Source organism: Elephantulus edwardii, unplaced genomic scaffold (assembly GCF_000299155.1).
Source record: "Elephantulus edwardii isolate Elephantulus edwardi_28Jun2011 unplaced genomic scaffold, EleEdw1.0 scaffold00039, whole genome shotgun sequence".
Lineage (NCBI taxonomy): Eukaryota > Metazoa > Chordata > Mammalia > Macroscelidea > Macroscelididae > Elephantulus > Elephantulus edwardii.
In genome coordinates, this window is record NW_006399789.1 from 10610367 (window position 1) to 10619985 (window position 9619).

Genomic DNA, 9619 nt, shown 5'->3' on the forward strand with positions numbered 1-9619 from the left:
ATTGAGGGTCTTCCTCTGTTTCATCTTTCCACGCACGATGTCCCTCTCCAAGGAATGGCCCCCTAACAACATGCCCACAGTAGGTGAGATGAAGCTTTATCATCCCTGCCTACGCTCTGGCTGCACTTTCTCCAAGACATATCTATCTGTCCATTCTTTTGGCAGTCCATGGGATATGCTCATCTTCAACACTATAACTCGAAGTCATGGGTTTTCCTTCTGTCACCTTTATTCATTCTCCATCTCTTAGGTATGTAGTAAATGATTGAGAAGATCATGGCCTGAATCAGGCACACATTGGTCTATAAACGGGCATCGTTTTTCCTTAGTGTTTTGGAGAGGTCTTTGACAACAGATTTTCCCAATGTCTTTTGACTTCTTGACTGTTAGTACCAAGGATGTTGGTTGTAGATTCAAGTAAGACAACATCAGTAACAATTTCAATCATTTCTCCATCTATCATGCCAGTGGTAAGGACTTTTACCTTATTTAGACTGAGATCTAATCCATAGTCTTTGATCTTCTGCAACAAGCATTTCAAATCCTCCTCACTTTCAGCAAGTAAAGTTCTATGTGCAAAATGCAGGTTGTTGATGAATCTTCCTCTCATCCTAATGCCACATTCCTCTTTATAAGGTCTAGCTTCTCAAATAATTGCTCAGCATACAGATTGAATACATATGGAAAAGGATACAGCTCTGATACACACCTTTTTTTATTTTAAACCATCCAATATTCCTTGCTCTGTTTAGATAGCAGCTTCTTGGTTTAAGTATATGTTTTTGTATGGGCACAATTAAGCATTCTGGAATTCTCATTCTTCTCAATGAGAGGTTTATAGTAGTGATAAAAACAAGAAAACACACAATCAATTACTTAATATGATTTTAATACTCCTTTGATATCTAGTACATTAGCCCTCACAGCATTCTTCTCTTTCAATTTTCCATAGCAATAAATAAAAATTACCAAGAGCTTTGTATGTCAAGCACTGTTTCTAAATGCAAACCTGAATGTGTTTTAATGTATACAAAGTCACAATGAGCTAGGGACTGTTTTTAATTCCATTCTCTGATGTGAAAAATTGTGGAAAATTGCTTTACCTCAAGGGCCCATGACTAGAAAACATGGAGCCAGGAACGGAGCCCATATAGGCTGACTTCAGAGTCTTTGCCTTCAGGTACCAGAGTCTGCATCTTCGCACCACAGCTTCTTAGATACAAAGTCTGCTCTACAAGCATCATGAATGGTACTCTGGATCCCATCCTCAAAGTTGGGTAACTTTCATGTCCTACATGTTCTCAGACACTCGTGTGTACACCAACATTTATTACACAAATCTGGACATGGGGCCAGCCAGGCTATCTTGGGTTCAAGAACTGTATCTTATCCATTATCATGTCATATATAGCAGGAATCTAATGGGTATGCCTCAAATAAAAGTACATAAATAAGATTAGTACATTTGAAACTTTCTCCTACTATTCTCTTGGAATAAATTATCAGCAAATCAGAATCAGACCAGCAAAAAGTCTACGGAATGCTTTCATTGTCTCTGGGCCATGGCTCTAGCATGTAATACCCCCTTGTGCAGATGTAGGTAATAATAGTGTGCATTTGGAGGTCTTGGAGTCTTAAATGATAAAATGTTTATAAAGCGCCTAACTAACTGACTGGGAGAGATTCACATTGATTTCTATCCCAAGAAAAGTGATCTGACAAACTGTCAAAATAATCAAATAATATAATTAATATATGCAAGCAAAATATTGCTCAAGGTCACCAAAAAATGGCTAGACGAGTACAAAGACAGAGAACTAGAAGAAGTTCAAGCTTGGTTTAGAAGAAGCCATAGCACTAGGAACATCATTGTCAATGCCAGGTGGATCCTAGCTGAAAGTAGAGCACCAGAAGGATGTCTATTTGCGTTTTATTGACTATGGAAAGGCATTTGACTGTGTGGATCACAACAAATTGTGGTAAACATTGAGAAGAATACCAGAACATTTATTAACTTATACCCAGACCAAGAAACTGTTGTACAAAGCAAGGGACCACTACGTGGTTTAAAATTAAGAAAGGTGTGTGTCAGGATTTTATCCTTTCTCCATACTTAAGTTTTATGCTGAGTAAAGTATTCAAGAAGCTGCATTCACTCACTTGCTTTAAGTGTGGCTCTGAAGGACACTTGGCCAAGGTGGCCCACATCAGGTCCTCGTGGCAGACAGGACTGACAGGCCCCAGCTCCCATCTGGAAACAAAGGAGGACACTTCAACGATTTAGATCCTCCCAGAAGAGCTGTGGGTGAGCATTAACATTACTGGTAAGTATATTCATTTTCTCCTGGACACAGAGCCTACTAATTGGTCCTAAAAGCCTTCTGAGGTCCCAACTCTTCTCACTATTTCTTAGTTGTTGGAATGGACGGAAAACCTCATAAGCAGTTCCTTACTTTACCTCTACCTTGCATTCGAACTTCCGAGTTGTAAAACAACCCAGTGGTAGATGGAATTTGCTCCAGGACTTAAGAACCATAAATGACATAGCTGAGCCTCTACATCCTGTGGTTCCTAACCTCTACACTATAATAGACAAAGTGCTAGTCTATAGGCCTTTTATTGCAAGAACCACCTTCCCTCTGTAACTTGATTTGTGCCACTATTAGAACCTCTACTCGGAATATTATTGCTTTTTAATTTTTGACTCATGTACTTAATTAACTTGTTAGTTAAATTTGTATCTTCTAGGCTGCAACACTTCCATGATACATTTTCAAGGATATGAACATGTACGGCTAAGCACAATTGATAACAGTGCATCTAAATTCCAAAATCAATCTCCATAATAGTCTATGTGTTTCCTACTGCCAAAGGGACCCTTTAGAGTAGTGAGAGAAGATATTCACCCTGAAACCCACAGTGTCCCTTTTCAGCAGGAAGTAGCTAAGATAATACACCATCCCCTTTTCCTTATGAATCAGGGTGAAGTCTCTCTCTGGGAGGAGTGATAGGGAATGGCAAAGGACACACTGACAAAGGAGATTAATCAGAACTGGCTTTGACAAGCGCTGTGGCAACTGGACAATTAAAACAGACATTCGGTGGGGTGGAAGAAGAATGAACTGGAGAGGAGGGTAGAGAAATAGTACAACAATGAATAAATGAAAACCCAAATCTCTGTAAATGTTCATTAAAACTAATAAAATTTAATAAAAAAAGAAGCTGCATTCAATGAAGAATGTCCCATCAAGATCAGAGAAAGACTCATCAATAACTTCTTATAATAATATATATTATATATGTTATATAATATATAATAATAACACAAACTTCTTGCTGAAAGTAAAGATGACGTGAAGCACTTGCTACAGAAGATAAGATTAGAGCTTTCAGTATGGATTGTGTTTCAATGTCAAGAAAACAAAATTTTTTTACTATTTGACCAATAGGCAACATCATGATAGATGGAGAAAGATAAGATTGAAACTGTCAATGTATTCATCATGGATCCACTATCAACATGCTTGGGACCAGTAATCAGGAGATCAAGAGATGTATTGCAAGTCTGTAGTCAAGGACCTCTCCAAATTATTGAGGAGCAATATCAGTTTGAAGAATAAGGTATTCCTGATTCAGACCATGGTCTTTTCAATCACTTGGTATGAATTTGAGACCTGGGCAATGAATGAGGATGACAGCAGAAGAATTGATGCCTTATAAAAAAGTACTGACAAAAGAACAAACAGATATGTCTTATGAAAAGGGCAACCAGAGTGCTCCTTGGAGGCAAAGATGACAAAGCTTCATCTCACCTACTTCAGGGATGTTGCTAGGAGAGGCTCTTCTTTGGAGAGGGAACATCATGCTTGGAAAGGTAGAAAGTCAACAAAAGAGGAATATCCTCAAACAGGTGGATTGGCACAGTGGCTGCAACAATGGGCTCAAGGATGTCAGAGACTCAGAAAATGGCACAGGATAGGACAGAATTCAGATCTATTGTTCATGGGGTTGCTATGAGTTGTATTTGACTTGAAGACACCTAGCAACAACAATACAGTGGTTGACACATTACAAAAACAATGTAACCCCAATTGCTATAGATATTATTAAAACAGCTTCTTTCTAAAGTCATCCTTAGTCACAATTCCAACATCTTCTTCCAACTCGATTCCTTTTTCATTTTCTATCTCTGCTTGTCCATCTGCCATACAGAGTGTAGTGCCAGAAGCTACAGAAGAAGTAGGCTCAGCCCCCAGAAACAGAAATTGTACTTGGGGATTTAGAACAAAAGGGGAAAGGGTTAACATTAACACTTACCAGTATGTTGAAGAGTCCAATACAAAATTTGCATGAAGTTTATAAACTAGAATAGAGACTTTAAGTTCTTATGTGTGAGTAAATACTTTGAGCTAATACACTCAGATCCTTCTGAAAACTGCTCCTTTTCAATGGCGGCCCAACCCAGCAAGCAATGGAAACCTCAAAACTCTTCCTCTATTTCAAGCACTGGAGGCTCCTTTTTCATTTCTTTCTTTTTATTGTGATTTCAGTGAAAGTTTACAAGTCATATTGATTTTTCATTTAATTATTCATATACAGTTTGTCATTTCACACTAATTACAATTAGTCCCCTTGTAGCTACTGCATTTCAATGAGCATTTCTCCTCTGAATGCCAACCTTTACTGGTTTCCTGTTGTGTGCCATTTACCCAGATAAGCAAATTAGACATATTCAATTTTAATTATTCAAAGTACTGAGAGGTAGAGATGTTATCTCTTCTGAAAATGGGAATGTGGACTTGGAAGACTGACTTTCCCGATCCCAAGTCACGTGGTTTGAAAATGGCCAAGATGAGATCCCAGCCCAAGATCATCTAGCATTCTAGCCATTGGACCACACTGCCTTGAGTGTAAGAACTCACAGTTTGTTTTTATTCTCTACAAACATGCATATTTGATTTCTGAGATGAAAATCAAGTCTTTTATTTAGATTCTGCTTTCTCATCCAAACAATAGTGATAACCATACAGGAAGCTAGAGAAATATGGGTGAGCACAGGTTGCAAGTTGCTGTCAAGATGATCCCAATTCACAGTGGCCCATGTGTTGGAGTACAGCTTCTCCATAAAGTATTCAAGGCTGTGACCTTTGGAAGCAGTTTGCCAGACCTGTTTTCTGAGGAACTTTCTGGTCACTACAAACTGTCAGCTTTTTAGCCAGTAGGCCAGCGCTGACTACGCATGCCACCCACAGGTTCCTGGTTTGCATAAATTCCCTTAAAAATAGAGGGCAGTTTTATTTTAGCTTCTTTGTTTTTCCCTAGCATGTCATGTTTGCCCATTATCCAAAACCTCCTGCAATAAAGCATACATCTATATTACATTTTTAAAGCCCTTTAATGGTTTCTTTTATTCTAAAAACAGCTCACCCTGGTTAAAAATAAGAGAATTCCACCCTAAGTACACTTTAAATCCTTCCAGAGAGGCTAAAATATTAGTTCAGTGAAAGCTGAGAAGACATTCTAAATAGAAGAACTCTCTAATAAAGCCTTATATTAAAATATATAAATAGAAATATAATGGGGTTCGGCTAGACAAGCACGAGGTACTTTCAAAACATAAACAAGAGAAGCAGCACATCACATTGGTCTCCATCAACTGTTTTATCACCTTCTATACAAATAACAAATAAGCATTTCTATGACAAGTTAGGGAGCCCTGGTGACCAAGTGGTAAGAAGCTGGACTGCAATCCTGAAGGCACACCGTTCGAGTCCTTCAGCTGCTCTGTGGGAGAAGGATGAGCAATCATCTCCCGTGAGATTAACTGTCTCTGAAAACCCACCAGAGGGTCAGTTATGGGTCTGTTCCAACTCGATGATACACGAAAACAACATGACAAGTTAATGTTAAAGGAAAATCCAAATCGATTGACAATCAGTTAGTGTCGTGCATTTAGCCATTTACAATATCCTGCCTTTGACAATCATATGATTTCTAGTTGCACGTTCCTCACTTGGATCCACCATCAACACCTTTGGCACTGGCAGTCAGGAAATGAAAAGACATGTCAGAGACCTCTCTGAAGTGTAGAACAAGGGTGTCAGTTTAAAGACCCGACCCAACCCATGGTCTTCTCAATTACTTGCTATACATCTGACACCTGGGTGCTCGAGAGTGAATAACGATGACAGAGAAAAATCAATGTCTTTGGGTTGTGATGCTGGAAAAGTGTACTGAATATCTATGGATTTCCAAGACAACAAATGAGTCCTAGAGAAAGTACAGTAAGATTGATCCTTAAAAAGAAAAATGGTGAATAGGTCTGAACTTTGCCATATTCTGCATCATCCTCACGACGTCTGCCGTACTCATGTCCACTGTTAGAGCCACTTGTGTGAATCCATCACGTTACATCACTGACTCCTCTACCTTTCCCAGCATGATGTTCCGCTCCAAGGATTGTTGTTGTTATTGCTGTTGTTGTTGTTTAATGCCTTCGAGTCAAGCACAACTCATAGCAACCCTATCAACAAAAGGCCTGAAGCCCCTCTACAACTATCGACATTTATTAAAGGTCATGGAGTTTCCGGAGGCATGTTGTCTAGGAAGTGGATGCCACTCCTGCTTCCAAACCTGTCATAGCATGTTATTGTTGTTATGCGCAATTAGTGCCTCCTAACAACAATCCCAAAGTATGCTAGAGGAAGTTTCACTATCTATGCCACTGAACACTTCAGTTGAATTTCTTTCAAGGTAGATGTGTTGATTCTTTTGACAGTTCATAAGGTATCTGATACACTTTGTCAATACTTCAATTTAAAGGTACTGATTCTTTTTCTTATCCTTATTCACTGTCTAACTTTCTTTTATTTCCTTTTTTATTTAAATTTATTATTAATTTTAGTAAAAATTTACAGAGACTTTGGATTTCCATTTATTCATTGTTGGACTTTTCTCCCCTCCTAACCCTCCACCCTAGTACACTACCCTCTTGGAAAAGTAAAAGAAAAATTCTTTCATAGTTTTACAAACCCTCCACCATGTAGCCTTCGCTCTAGACTCCTGTCATGACAAAAATACCTAATCACATATCCCTTTTAAATGCTTTTCTCCCTCATCTGTTTCAATGCAGTATACATTATTGAACCCATCTTTCTCAGTCTCTCCCCAACCCCAAGGTCAGTCCTGTTTTACAACAGTGGCAGCATGCAGTATTTGGCCTTTTGTGACTGAGATCGTTCACTCAGCATAATGTCCTCTGGAGTCACCCATTTTGAATATTGCATGGGTGCCTTGCTTTTCAATGCAGCGTAGTATTCCATTGTGTGAATATACCACAGCTTCTCTATCCATTCATTTGTTGATGGGCACATAGGTTGCTTCCAACTCCTTGCTATTGTGAACAAAGCTGCAATAAACATGGGTGTGCATACATCTGCTTGGGTGGCAGTTATGGTCTCTTTTGGGTATATTCCCAGTAGTGGAATTGCAGTGGTCAAATGGTATCTCTATTTGCAACTTTTTGAGAAAGTGCCAGACCGCCTTCCACAGTGCTTGCACCATTTTACACTCCACCAACAGTGAATAAGGGTTCCAGTTTCTCCACAACCTTGCCAGCATTTGTTGTTTGCTGTTCTGTTAAATTTTGCTATTCTGACTGGGGTGAGATGATCTCATTGTTGTTTTAATTTGCATCTCTCTTAGAGCTAGGGATTTTGAACATTTCTTCATGTGCTTGTTTAGCCATCTGAATGTCTTCTTTGGTAAAGTGTCTGTTCATATCCTGTGCCCATTTTTCTATTGGATTATTTACCTTTATCTTGTTGTGGTGCTAACTTTCATAGGCAGCAATTGAAAATATCATTGCTTGGATCAGGCTTACTTTGCTCTTGGAACTGATATCCCTGCTCTTTAATACTTTAAGGAGGTACTTGACAGCAGATTTTCCCCAATTCAAAATGTATTTTGATTTCTTGACTGTTGCTACTATGAATGTTAATTGTAGATCCAAGTGAACACAATTGTTGACAACTTCAATCTTTCCCCCATCTATAATGATGATATTTGTCACTGTTTTTATTATACTATATGCTAAAATAAATAACAGATTATAAATCATAACCTTCAGGTCTGTTGTTGTTCTGTGCTGCTGAGTCACTTGCGACTCATAGCGACTCTGTGTACAACAGCTCTAAACTCTGCTCTGTCCTATGCCAATCTCATTGTCTCTGACACACCCATCCCTATTGTCCCAGTCACCGAATCAATCCACCTCATAGAGGGCCTTCCCCTCCTGCACCTGCCCTCCACCCTCCCAAGCATGATATGCTTCTCCAAGGACTGGTTCCTCATTGCAAGATGACCAAAGTATATCAGACGAAGTCTCAGAATCCTTGCCTCCAAGGAGCAGTCCGGTTTAACCCTCTCCAGGATGAATCTGTTTGTTTTCTTAGCAGTCCTTCAGGTCTACATAATCTAAATATTCACCTTGTTATATAAATTTATAATATCTGATATTAACAACTCCATCAGCAGCTCAATTCCCCAATTCCTCTATGGTCTTTTGAATTCAATGTAAATATTTGCTAGAAGGTCCTATAGAGACTTAGACCTGTCAGGGGAATGCCAACGTGACTGCAGGTATGCAGGCTGGCTTTGGTTGTTGTTGTTTTTTTTCTTTCAGAAACTGGCAACCAATGAGCCAGGCTGGATGCCACTGGATGCTTAAATGTAGCCATGCTGCCGCTCCTGTGGTGGTGTTTTTCACACACCCCCTCACAGTGTGGAGAGTGCTCTTTTATATTGATCCTTCAGCTGCTCCTGATTTGTGAGCCCATGTGTCCGCAATTAAGGTAACTGGATACCAGCAGAGGCTGATGTAATGGCTAGAAAAGCCAACACTGAAGTTGTTGATTGGTTCAGTGGTGAAGAGTTTTATTTTCTTGATATAACTCCTATTAAAAGCTGCACCCTTTGATCATCATGAAGTGCTTAAATTCTTCCTCAGTTCTGCAAGCAAGATGTGGCATCTGCATAAGGCAGGTATTGACAAGTCTTCGTCCTGTCATCATGCCTTAATGCTTCTAGGAGAGTCTCTCCAATTATTTTTTTTTCAACATACAGATTGAATAGGTATGAAGAAAGGAGTCAATCCACATGAACAACATTCCTGATTTTACACCATGATAATATATTATTAAAGCTTTTTTAAACTTTGAAAAAATTGTGATTTGAGTGAAAGTTTACAAAGCATATTGATTTTTCATTCAATCATTTATATACATTGTATTTTATAACATCAATTACTATTCCGACACTGTCTGATCAAGCCCTTATTATATATTGACTTTCTCTTTACCTATTAATATTTTAATAAGGATTTTCTATTTGTTAATTTTTACTGCTCTTCCCTTCCCATCCACAGTAACCATCCAAGAATTATTATATCTGTATATAAAGGTTTCTTTACTTTTGTTATCATAGTGACATTATATTTGTACTAAATCTGGAGGACAATTACCTGACCTACTGACTAGAAGAGAACCATTTTTATTCCCATTCCAGAAAAAAAAGTGACCCAGCAGAGTATAGAAAATAGTGAACGGTAACACTAGTATCA